Source organism: Dasypus novemcinctus, chromosome 5 (genome assembly GCF_030445035.2).
Source record: "Dasypus novemcinctus isolate mDasNov1 chromosome 5, mDasNov1.1.hap2, whole genome shotgun sequence".
NCBI classification, from domain to species: Eukaryota; Metazoa; Chordata; class Mammalia; order Cingulata; family Dasypodidae; genus Dasypus; species Dasypus novemcinctus.
Genome location: NC_080677.1, coordinates 146,954,477 through 146,967,393, shown reverse-complemented (window position 1 = coordinate 146,967,393; position 12,917 = coordinate 146,954,477). Strand labels below are relative to the sequence as shown.

The following is a 12,917-nucleotide window of genomic DNA, read 5'->3' as shown; positions in this document are numbered from 1 at the left end:
GTTTCATTCACAAGAATTAAGACCTGAAAAGAGAAAAAAGCTTTTAGCTTTCACAGAGTCCTACCATGAGGAGCTTAAAAATCAGTGATAATCTGAGTGATAGTGATCTGGGTAATACACTTTGGTGCTCTTCAAAACATATAAATGACAGTTCCTGTCATCTAGAAACTTTAGATCTGGTTTCTTTCTGAAATTTGTTGCATCAATCATTCAGCGACATTCAGTCTGCTCAGTCATTTGATGCTCATAAAGAACAAACAGCAGATGATGGGGCAAAGCCAAAAATGTCCACTGATTCTGAATGATGGACCAAAAGTTAGACTAAACTCTCTGGTTTCAAATCCAGGGCATGGCAGATCACACTTCTGAATTGTATTTATTGAATTTACTGGACACCCAGTTGAACAATAAAATCCTCTTACATTTGAGAAGACCAAACCAAGATTAAGCAAGAACTACTTAAGAATATTCACACAATTGCTCACAAAGTTCCTCTGCTGTTTTCATTTTCTTTCTGGCTTACAAAGTAGGGGCCCTTAGTTTGTGATTGCTAAATTAATAAATTCATTAAAAAGAAGAATCCAACTAATATCTATTTATATCATACTTTCATTGTACATTAGAGTATTATTTTTGCCTGTCCTTTTTCTCTTCTGTTAGAATTTTATCATATGAACTCACTTCCTCCATCAGTATAAAAACTCCTAAAAGAAGGAATAATGACTAATTCATTTTTCCACTCCTCACAACATATGTCACAATGCTTAGCAAATAATTAAGGGATCAGTATGTGTTCCATAAATTGAATTTTAAAGCAAGGTGTTACATTTTCCCAACTATTTCCTTTAATCTCTTCCTCTGATATCAGATAAATTTGTGAAAGAACTATTGAAATTCATGAATAAAGTGGATATTCAGGGAAATAATTGTTCTGGCTCTTGTGTTCTGGGGAACTATTGCTTTTATTAATGAATGTATGTCAGAAAACAAAACTCCAGAACAGATCGTGACCTTCTGTGAGCTCAAGACTATTGGACGCAGTCAACTGAGGTTGAGATATTGACAAAAGTTAAATGGAATACTAACTTAGCAATGAGAAATATAAAAAAAGTCAATCAGCCCCAGTAACTATTATTAGCATGCATGCCCTTCATTTGTACTCATTATGCTAAGGAGCTGTCAGAGCTGAGCCACCCAGAGGCTGTGGTAACCCTACAACTACTCTCTCATCTGCCATTACCATTTCATTACAACATCTTCAAGAGAGAGAGTCAGGACTCATTCACCAATTTCCTTGGAACTTCTTATGCAGTCACTCTTGGATTCACCTGTGTACAATTAGGTTTATTCTGGATTTGGTAGCAAGATGGACCCAAATAAAAAATCATAAAGCTGACTTGGTTGATCTTTAACTCCTGCTCTCATCCAATGCCTTTCAGTGGCTTGATGATGCCTCACAGTCTCTTACGATTTTTGAGTCATGCTTTACACTCCTCATGCTAACCTGCCTCGCACTCCCAGAGTCCATTCCCCACCATCACCCATTCATGCATCAAAGCCAGGTAGGCTGATAGTATTTGGCTACAAAGAGCAATGGGTCTTTCAAAAAATCACCCATATTGTGACTTTTTGGTCCTTAATATCTCCACAGCTTTGATAACTACCTTGGAATCCAACACATCCTCACCATAATGCCTTTTGAAAATCACACCTGTATGATTTGGAGATCTATAATTTGGGGTGCTATGCCTTTCTTTGGTTTTCATATCCCACAGTGATGGGTGGGAAATTCCTTACTTTAATATTCAAGCTCATAGAATCTCAGTCTTTAACCCTGAAGAGCATAATTCTATTACCCAATAGCCAACTAGTATTTAGTAAGTCATCTGTGCTATAGACAGTGCCTTTTAAAGATCCAGTGTTTTTGATTCAAAGGAGAAAATCAACTCATAGAAATATCTGATACCAGAGATAAAAAATGGGGGAAATGTTTGCAAATAGATTTTCAGCACCTGTGGACATGTACCACGTGGGAATTTGCTGCCTCTTGGTACTTCTGAACTTAGCTCTATATGGCCCAATACTTCAGAAGCTAAAGTCCACCTTCTTAAAAGGAGAAGGTATAAGAATTAGGTCAGCTTGTGTAAAAGCTTTGCAAAACTAACTAAATGGTTGAGAATAACTTAGTTCCAGGCACCAAAACACACAAGATGAAAAGTTTAAAAGAATCCTAGTCTCTTTAAGTCCTTAGAGACTAATACTTCATTAAGATTCTTTCAGTGAAAGATTTTATTTATCATGAAAGTTGAAGAGCACAGTGACTAGACAGCAGATTAAGGCCGTTAAGAAAATTTGCTAAAATAAACAATGAATTTGTGCCCTGAAGTGATGGTGAAATTACCAATAATCACTAAGTAAAAACAGCAAAAAAGCAGGCTGCAACCAACAATCATCTCACTTACCTAAAGTCCCCTGCAGGTAATGAATGACCTAACCAAAATAAAGAGAGGGTGCGGCTTTAATTTTTGGACATAAAAGAAAGTCATAACAAGTATATGTGAAGGCAAAATCCAGTTAAACAAAGAAAGATAATTAACCCAGGAGGTGTGCCCTGTGTATGTTATCTGAAAAGGTCTTTGTTCAACTTTTGAGGCAGCTATGGTGACTTCCCCAAGAACAACACACTTGGGAATTAGGAGACCGGAGTTATAACCAACTGTGTGATCCTACACAAATCACACCTCCCTGTGCCAGAATCCCCTCATGTATCAAATGTGGAGATTACAATTTCGCCAGCCTGAGATGAGCTGTCCAGGCACCTTTTAACTTGAATGATTTTATCCATGGGAAGGGATGGTATTCATTTACAAAGACCAGAACTTCCACTAATCCCACTCCAAAAATATCCATCACATGAAAAAAGGTGAAAATTGCATGATGAATGACAAATCATAGCATTTTTAATTCACCTAGGTCGGTGTGTACCAACCACAAAATCAAGGCTTGTGACCTGAACTAACTGGTAAGTAAGTAGCACTGAGAACATGCAATGATTTATGCTCCATGACTGGCTCCAATTCCTGCCAGCATCCTAGGGAAAAGCCAAATGCTGCAGTTAAAATTTTGTGACTCTGATATTCAGATGTTTGTCATTGTGTAGATGAAAGTATCTATCTTGGTGATCTGTGTTTTCTGCTTTTATTCAAAATATTATCAACAGAAAGCTATAGGATATCTTAGCAAGCTATTTAATTTCTTCAAGTTTCATTTTCACATATTTCTTGCTTAGTTTATTAACTCTATTAATTCTGCCCATGAATTAATGTAAACTGTAACCTGTGAATTTTTTTTTGTTTAATGTAGATATTTTGTCAGCTTCCGAACACGTTGGGGCCAACTGGGGATAAAATAATCTGCACTTTCATTGATTCAATTATTGCCATTGGGGAAGGGTGGGGACAAAGGATGTGTGTGAAAAGTCACAGAAGTTTTTAGCCTGTATTACTAGATGGTTCTATTTTTGAAAATATTAAATAAATTTAGGCACCTATGTATATATAAATATATATTTAATTATAAGAAAATATTGTCTGCTGTTTGCTATTTCAAAGCTCCCTGCATTCTGCTTATTTTTTCTCCAGCGTTTAAAGTTAGTGACAAAGGGAAAAACTCACTTATTTGGCTTCTGTATGTATGCGATGTTTACTGAATTTTTGCAGGAAATACTTGGCAATCAGACTGCCACCTTCTGGTGGAGTTCTCAGAAGGCTTCCATGAAATGCCTGCACAGGAGGGCGCAGAGCTGGATGGGCAGGATCACTTGGGATTTCTTTTCCCAGTGAGACTATAGTTTAAGATTCATTGTCAAAATCAGCCTTATCCCAACCCTGTCAGAATTCACAATCTCCTCCTGGGAGTTCTTTCTGCTCAATGAAGGCTGAAACTGATGAGAAGTCAGTCAGTAAGTATTCTGAGCTCTGGGATTCAAAAAATGAAATTCCAAGATATGGCAAGGGGAGCAAAGGAATTTTTTCACACACACCTTTAGTTTGCTCCTCTTAATTTCACTGTGAGATCTATCTAGGGAGACCTTCTCCCTTTTTCTCCCTCTCTGCGTCTTTGTCTGCTCTCGCCTTCTTCTACCTCTTCTTATTCTATTCCCCTGTCTCCCTCTGTCTCCCTCTGTCTCATGCACAACATACACACACTCACACATTCACACTCACACATTTCAAGTACTCCTCATACTAAACTGCCATCATTCTCAAAGCATGCTGTAATGAATGAATGGCTCAATTGAAACAAAGAGATAAATAGATAAGTAAATCCTTTCTTAGAGGGACTGCCTGGGTTTTCTTCCTCAAAGATCCCCCTTCCTTGATAATACTTGACTCTTTCCTCTTCATTTTCTTTTCCATTTCTTTTTTTTTTTCCCTCTCTTTGTAAAACGAGACATTACTTAGAAAACATGGGCTGTTCCCATGTAAATTGGAGTCTTTCTCTCACAAATTTGTGTGTGTGTGTGTGTGTGTGTGTGCGCGCTTGCACTGAGTTTCGTGTGTTAATGACTGAGTATGCAGAACTTGGAGCCTTTACAAGTACTTTGAATATGAAAAGACAAATTTGTACAATGTAGATGCATTAGTCATTTGCAGTTCACTAATTGTCTGTTTTATTTTAATGCTAATGTTTCATGAACGTGTAGTAAATTGATATAATAACAGAGTCGAATAGATTCTCAGCACACATGCTATTTGTAGCCTTAATAAGCCTGATTTTATTCTGCACACATAAGCATGGGCTATTAGGGTCTCCAAAATAAATGAGGAGTTCGTGGTGACCTGGTTGCTCTCAGAAACACCAAGGACAACCTTACATGACATAATATTGTCACCATGGTAACATGGATATTCACTGTCAGAATCACAACTATATATCATCAATTTAGTGCTCTACTAAACACAAAATAATACCTCCTTTAATGATGTTGGGCTGTAGTTCCTAGAAATGTGGTGCTCCTTATAGCAAAAGCCAAATTGCAGAATAAAGCCACAGGGGGAAAAAAAGGCCCTACTTTTTATGCAGAGTCACTATGGGTTCCACAATGTGAAAGTCAGTCTACAGCGATTTGCAATTATTCTTAATAAGAAATTATTTAGCAAATTACATCTACAGGATCTGGCAGCAATTCTCCAAACCTGGGATTAGGTGTCTTTAATTTAGAGATCCCATTGTAAACCAGCTTGATCCTGAGAATTGTAGCCAGTAATTATAAATATTGGTCTTTGTTCAGGTCTGTTATGAATAATCATTTCTGCATGTGGGTAAAGCATATAATAGAGTAACAGTATGAGGCTGAGTCAGTTGTATGGAATGATATGAAAGCTTTTCATGAGGCAAAGCATGGAAACAATTGCAAAGGGAAGCCCAGCCCTTTTCTTCTTCCCTGGCTGATACATGCAGAGCTGTGAAGGAAGCATTGCACTTTCCTCTTGCTACACTGCCATTTGATTGGTTCCAAAAACAACCTATTTGGGGAAGCCTAAATAGTTTCATTCCATCAGCAATGTAGGATCTCTCTTCTTTCCAGCAGAGGAGCCAAATTAGAAAGAGAAAGAGCTTCTGAATCCCTGCCCTTTGTTTTTTTGCTTTTTCTAAGAATTAATCCTTTCTCTTTTGGTCAGCTTTTCTTTCCAAGTTCCTTAATGTTATTAGGTGGCCATTTTGAAAGGCAAGAACAGGGAGGCATCTAAGTGTTAGGGACAGAGCTCGGGTTTGGAAGCCGAACAGATTTGAAACCCACTTTGACTTAGAACTTGACCTTGAGGAAGTTATAAGATTGGTCAAAGCCTCAGTCTTCTCATCCCTAAAACAGCGGCAACACCTCTCTCTTCAGGTTGAATGAGAGGTAACTGAGATGACGTGAGAAAAGCAGCCTGCCTGACACCTCAGCACCCCAAGAGCACAAATATTTCTTTCACTCTGTAGATCGTGATATTTTATTCTGTGTGGTTTCTTCTTACTGACCCTTTGGAAATCTTCCACAAACTACCTCTGGATTTCTGCCGGAATTGGAAGTATGGACAGTCCACCTAGGAGCTAACTGACTGTGCATCTTGCGGGATGAAGTAGGCCAGAAGATAGCTGGAATACCAGGCTATGCAGACAATGGGCCCACAATAACAAAGGCAGTATTTTGAGAGTTAATGAAACACTGGGGTTTCCTTCCATGTCTACCTAATGGAGTGCACAGGATTTCTGAAAAAGAGACAAGCCGAAAAGATTAGGGAACCTGCCTTTAGATTCTTTAGTATCATTGAAGCCATTACTTTGATTTGGCAAGCTTGTGCCAATTTTAGAACAGAAACATGAAGTTTTTTACATGCCAGCTTAAAGACCTTTAAAAAAGGCATTTTTCTGTAACTTAGAACCATAGTTTCACTAAATGATGAAATAATTTTATGCCATTTCCCCTATTAATTACCATCTCATTATTTTTAGAAAGGATGTTTTCCTTGAAATCTAGTAAATTTCATTCTAGTAAATTTCAATGGCAAAGTAGAGAGGAACCAGTGATTTCCATTTTGAGGAAGATAGTGACACCTAGTGACCTTTTGAGGGATTGCTTGCTGAGTTTGTGTCATGGACTGTGCTTTCTTAATCTTTTTTCAGAGAGTTGTTTGTGCATTCTCAGTCCTTAACATTATCAAAGGCATTACCAAGCATTATTTAATTGTGGACAATTTTGATGCAAATGTGCTTATTAGAGAGGAAAATAAGGCATAGGTCTTTGAAATTTTGAATCGCCCATAAAGCATATCTCAATGAGCCTGTTACTGAATACTAGATGAGCCTTCATATTATAACTGTGTTAGTCAGGGTTTTCCAGAGAAACAGGACCCACAGGATATATAGCTTAATATATAGATTAAGAGATATATTATAAGAACAGGCCCACTCAACTGTGGGGATGGGCAAGTCCAAATTCCAAAGGACAGACCTCAAAGTGGAAACTCAGAGGTTTTGATGAGTTCCCCTTGTGAAACTGGCTGGTGGAAGTAGAGATGCAAAGTCTCTCTTCTGACTGCTGAAATCATCAGTTCTCCCTTTAAAAGCTGCCAACTGATTGGCTGAGCCTTCCCTCGTTGCTGAAGGCAATCTCTTCTGTAGATTGTAGATGTAAAGGGTTATAGATGCAATCAACTGACTTACGATCTCAGTCCACAAAATACCCTGCCAGCAACAATCAGGCCAGTGCTTGCATCATCAACCAACTAGACACCACAACTGAGCCAAGTTGACACGTGAACTTAACTATCACAATAACCATAGATATTATTTGGTCACCCAGATAAAATGAAGTGGAAATCATTGCCACTTTCCCATCCCCTAACCCTCCCTCTTTTTCGAGAGTACCCATAATGACTGAAATTGGAATGCAGCCAGGACATATTTTAAATTTAATTTCTATTCAATTACATCCTAGGTTTTGACAAAAAAGTTGACTATAAAGAGAGATGATTAATAGCATCTCTCTCATTTCTTTATAGATCATCTCCACATAAAGTTGCTTTATAAGAATATATATATTCTTTCCCTTTATTCCGGATGAGAACTAATTACACAGCTTCCTGAGACAGTGAGAAAACTTCTAATAGTTCCTCCTCATTTTCTGAAGTGGGAAAGAAGTTTTCCTTTTTGAGCCTGAATTTTCACTGTAAAGGAAGGAAGGAATTTTGATCGTGTTATCAACATATTCCTAACCAAAAGAGGTAGGTTATTTAATGAATCCATTTTTACCCACTGCCTCTCTACTCCCCCACACCCCAAAAAGGAAGAAAAAAAGTGGTGCCTTGATACAAAGAAATAAACTCAGAATGCATATGTTTAGGGGAGATGAAGAAACAAGAAAAGACTCCAGGCTAGAAATGCTCTGAGTGCAGTATTTGTATATTTTGGTTGGGGTGGGGCCCTAAGCAGCCAGGTCTAGTATGACATCACCTGCAAGTGGGGGTGGGGGGATTGATACACGTGTAGGAGAGTGCCAAGAAGGACACCAGAGTTATTAAACCTAAAAACGACCCCCTCTGTAATTTTCCCCCAGTCAACCTTGTTTCCTAATATTGGGCATCTGTGTGCTGTAAAGAACTGACCGTTTTGTGCACATCCCTTCTCACCTACGGCTTCCCTCCCTTAAAGGGCTGGGCAGCCATGTTTACAGATCATCTACTAGGACAGATCCTTGCCATAACTGCTGTCCGCTTAGTTTCCATGCTTCCTTTGGTAGGGAGGGGGTATATTGCCAATGCTATGCATGGGCTCAGGACCCCTGCAAGTAATCTTCCACTGGGATGGAAAACAGAGAGGCGGCCGTTGTTCTCTGGCAAAAATTCACCCAGAGACTAGAGACGACTGCAGAGTACCAGCAGATTCCACAAAGCGGCAAGTTAGAGGGGGGACAGGGACAGCCTCTCCTCTGGCTATTGCTAAAAGGATAGAAGCCAAGGACCCAAAAAGTGTCCAGCCGTCCTGCAGTCCCTGCCGCTGGAAGAAAAATTGTGAGGAAGGAATGGGATCGAAGCAGGGAATTTCTTTTGTAAACACACTCTTCTCATCTAAGGCCAAGATTCCTCTTCTAAGCCACAGTAGTGGTTTTTTCCTCAGCACCTTTTCCTCTGAAATGGTAGTTTTCTGACAGGTCTGCGATTACAATGTAAATTGCAGAGCCCAGACCCATCCACATGGCTGATTTCATCTCCAGATGTCTGTTCTGGCTGCAGATACACTGCTGTGACAACATCAGCAAGCCTAAGACAAATTAAGCAAGCTTAGCTAGAGGTATCTAAGAGTCATGCACAGACTATCCATTTTCTTGAAATCAGTATTCCTGAAAAATCCCAAGTTCTGTCATATGTTCTAGCCTATTCTAAGGTTTTCGATGCTGGTTGGATTCATTTGTTTCACCTTAATTCTCTAATTAGCATGATAATCAGGCAATCATTATTTTCCATTTCAAAAATGAATCCTAACCATCCTGCTTGGTGGGAGGTCAGCAGGGAAAAGAAGGGGTTCCCAATCGGTGCTTAAAAAAAAAAAGCATGACATGATACGTGTTCTATTCAAAAAACCCACTCCACCACCCACCGCCAATGCCCAGTCTCTACCCATTTCAAAGGATTGCTTTTGGTATTAGATTGGCTGGATGGAACCTTGGCTGCGATCTTTACTGTTTGTTTGCCCTTGGGCCATCTCTTAGCCCTCTGAGTCAAGCCCTGCGTCATTGACCGTTCTAACTTTTGTCTCTTATGAATGAATGCCTACAACAGCATGGAATTTCTTCTGCATAGAGCTGTTTGGATGTGTGTGAAAGGAAGGATGGATATGTTTTGGGGGAATGGCTTGAACCTGGCCAACCCAAACCCTAACAGGTTTGTCACTGACTCAACACATCGCCCACTTGGCTGCAAGGGCTGGAAGAACGCGCTGAAAAACCAAGATGGTATACTTAGATGAAAACGGAGCCTCGCACAGCATCTTTCATCCTACAGACTCTCTAGAGTGGTTTTTAATAAGGCCTGAGATTTTTTTTTTTTCCCTTCTGTTTCAAAATAGATATAAATAGATGTCGTTCCATTCTATTTTTAGGCATAGCTCACGGCTGGAGCTGGTGGTTGAAAACCTTTTCCATTGTGAAGAAATGCAGCAAAACCGAGTTACTTACACACTCATTTTCAAGCACGCATTATATACTGTATGTTTTGAAACATCAATAGGATTTCCATCAGGGGCAAGCCACTTGCCTTATATGTAATTCAGCCAGCAGCCAGGGTAGCGTCATTTTGTAAAAAGGATTATATGCTATAAATAACTGTCCCTCAAACCTAGAAGTATAATGGCTCATGAATAATGCAGTAGCCGTGCTCGGCTCTGCCCTTTGAATCAGAGAACATGTGTTCCCTGGTCTCAAGAGGGAGAAAGCCTCTTTCTCTCCCCCTTTTAAATTCTTGCCTTGGAACAAGCCCAACTCCTTCTAGCGTCATCCAACCCTGGACTCAACACTCAGCCCACTCCCCATTCCTCTCGCCTTCTCCGGGAGGAAGGTGGGCCCAGGGTTTAAATCTCCTTCTCCCAGCTAAGGCAGTCCACAGCATGGTGCTTAAGCCCCAACTTTGGCCTCCTCAATCCATGTTTAAATAGTTTAAATACACGCCAGTGATTCTAGCACCCCTCGGACCTGGCTCCTTCGCCTTGGGCACAGCAGCTTTCCACCAAGAGGGAGCTAATCCACTACCATCTTTGCCTCATCTCTCGGCTGGCTCTAGCCAGCCTCCCCAGATTGCCTGTCGAGGCCCCCCCACCCAGGAGCCGAGGTCTGCGGTGGCAGAAGTGAGCAGACCCGGAGTGGAAGGTGGCCCCGGCTTAGTCAGGGGAGCTCCCGCCCCTGCAAAGGCCAAGCAGGCCAGTCAGCCTGGTATGTGCAGAAAGAAAAAGAAAAAAGTGTTATTTTCCCTGCTTCTGCTAGCTGAAGGCCTGAAGGGGAGAAAAAAGAGTCTCCCATTTCCTAACCTCTGCTTATACCATGGCTGAAGAAGGGGTGACAGGCTAGAACCTGAGGAGCCCTTCTGGAAAGGAAAGGTGGTGAAACTCAGCACACTTAGAAAATGATCCTAATTTTTGTTTAATCCTAAAACCTGACCCTAATTGCTCAATGCCTTTTACCAGTAAGCAACTGTGGAATGAATGAATGAATATAAGTGCCATACTTCTGTTTATATTGGAATCATATCCCCAGCCCCATCCAAATAAAACCACTGTTGCCTACCTACCTCAGAGCCTGCTTGCTGCAGCCATAAAGAAATGGAGAAGGGGGAAAACACTTATCAGGGAAAGAGATGTACCCTCTGGGACGACACACAGGACCCATTTCTTGTAGAACCGGGACTAGTGTAAGGCAAACGAGGCCATGGTCTCTGGCACAAAGTCTACGCGGTGCCAAAATACTTCAGTAATCAAGACAAATGATATTTTAATGCAACACGTTTAAAAAAATCAAAATTAATGCAAAAAATCTGACAGACAATAACAAAATTTTAAAGAAAGACAGGATCAGTACCGCTGATTTTTCCTTTTGCCTCAGGCTCCAATATGGTTCCACAACACTGTGTATTTGAAATGTTGATATTTTGCTCATCATGGTATTTTTTTGCAATAATTTTGATTTTTTTTAACATATAGCATTAAAATATTATTTATCCCATTGACAGTTGTTTTGGTGCCTCCTTAAATTTAGTGCCTTATGTGAGTCCCCCACTGTAGCAGTTTGATATTACTGATAAATTCCAAAAAGAAATACTGGATTATGTTTGTAAACTGGTCTTTTCCTCTGGGCATATGAGATTATATTGGATTCAGAGGTTTACTTGATTAAGTAAACCTCTTGTCAATAGGGCGTTGAGTACCTGCCCCTTGGTGGGTGGGGACTCTCAGATTAAAGGCATGGCGAAGGACAGAGTTGGGGTTTTTTATAATGTTGGAGTTTGATGCTGAAGCCTTAAGCTGGAGCCCCAGGAAGTACGCTCACAGAGGAATGAGAAGCCAGCCCCAGGAAGGGAGGAACCCAGGAAGCCTGAACCCTGGCAGACATCGGCAGCCATCTTGCTCCTACACGTGAAAATAGACTTTGGGAGGGAAGTAATTTATGCTTTATGGCCTGGTATCTGTAAGCTCCTACCCCAAATAAATACCCTTTATAAAAACCAACCAATTTCTGGTATTTTGCATAAGCACCCCTTTGGCTGACTAATACACCCGCCCCCTAATTTGCTTCCAAACTAGAGTACATCAGTCTCTTGGGATTTGGAGGCTGGCCATGAACACAATCATTTCCCCTGCCTTTTCTCTTTATCCTTCTAAATTCCACCTATGCAGAGCCGGGTAATGCTGTGAGTGGACTCCTGAGCCTGTTGAAAGGCAGTGATTCCCATTCCCATCCTGTTCCCACGGGGCCACGAGAGGACAGGATGAGCCTGTGGACGTGTCAAAGCCGTGAGTACTCCCCCTTCTCTTCTCCATCGACATGTCCCCTTCCAGCCCGCTCTCTGGCTTCCGCTGTCATCCCATTTCACAGTGCACTTACTGTGGATTACTTTTTTTATTTCTTCCTATTTCTGAAGGTGTCCCTGATCAGACTTGCCTCTGAAAGGATGCTTTGAACACTGTCTGCTCCTCACTTCCCCACTATTTGCCGTCTCAGCCTTCAGGCGGCTCCTCCATGTGGCCTTCCTGGGCCTTTCCCAGCTCTGGCCCAGCTTCTGAGCCTCTTCCCTTGGAGGCTCAGCCCTTGGTACGAAGAGGGAGCCCTTTGGCAAAGTTCTCAGCTGTGCAGATAGAGTTCCCCCAGCATCCTTCGGAGAGAAGCAGTGGCAGCCGAGAACCAGAGGAACAGTAATAAGAGCAGGCGTCGGAGAGAAAATAGCAGCAAGTTTCCTGAGATGGCTCTGGCTTCCCGGGTCCGGTAAATGAAGACTGCGTGGCAGTCTTTATGTTTGAGACATTCCGAACTCAATGGAATGACATTGATATTTTCTGTTACAAAAATCATTATTGTTGTTGTTGTTTTTGCTATTTGGCTAAATAAATGAGTCTCTCTTCAAATCTCTATTGATTGCAAAATGTTTACCAACGGTCACCAGCAGGATTTTTGTCCACGGACTGCAGAAGGAAGATTGTTTTATCATCAAGATTACTAAGGTCCTTCCTAGCAAAGTGTGGAAAACTGTAATAGAGAAAGTAGAAACCTTTCTTGCCTCTGCAAAGGAAAATTGATATTGTTACTGAATATATGAATTGCAAAATGCCATAACATAAAGACTTTTAATGCATTTCTGTCATACGGAGGAGGAATAGAAGTTACTTGA

General features: G+C 40.8%; 1 long non-coding RNA gene across 1 annotated transcript; it reads left to right on the top strand.

Annotated features, from left to right (window-relative positions):
• The first annotated feature begins 3,801 nt into the window (after window positions 1–3,801).
• LOC101412478 (uncharacterized) lies at window positions 3,802–12,654 on the top strand. The gene is made up of 3 exons (XR_188877.3): window positions 3,802–3,961; window positions 11,929–12,045; window positions 12,174–12,654. It is a non-coding gene; the product is annotated as an uncharacterized lncRNA (long non-coding RNA).
• The last annotated feature ends 263 nt before the right edge of the window (window positions 12,655–12,917 follow it).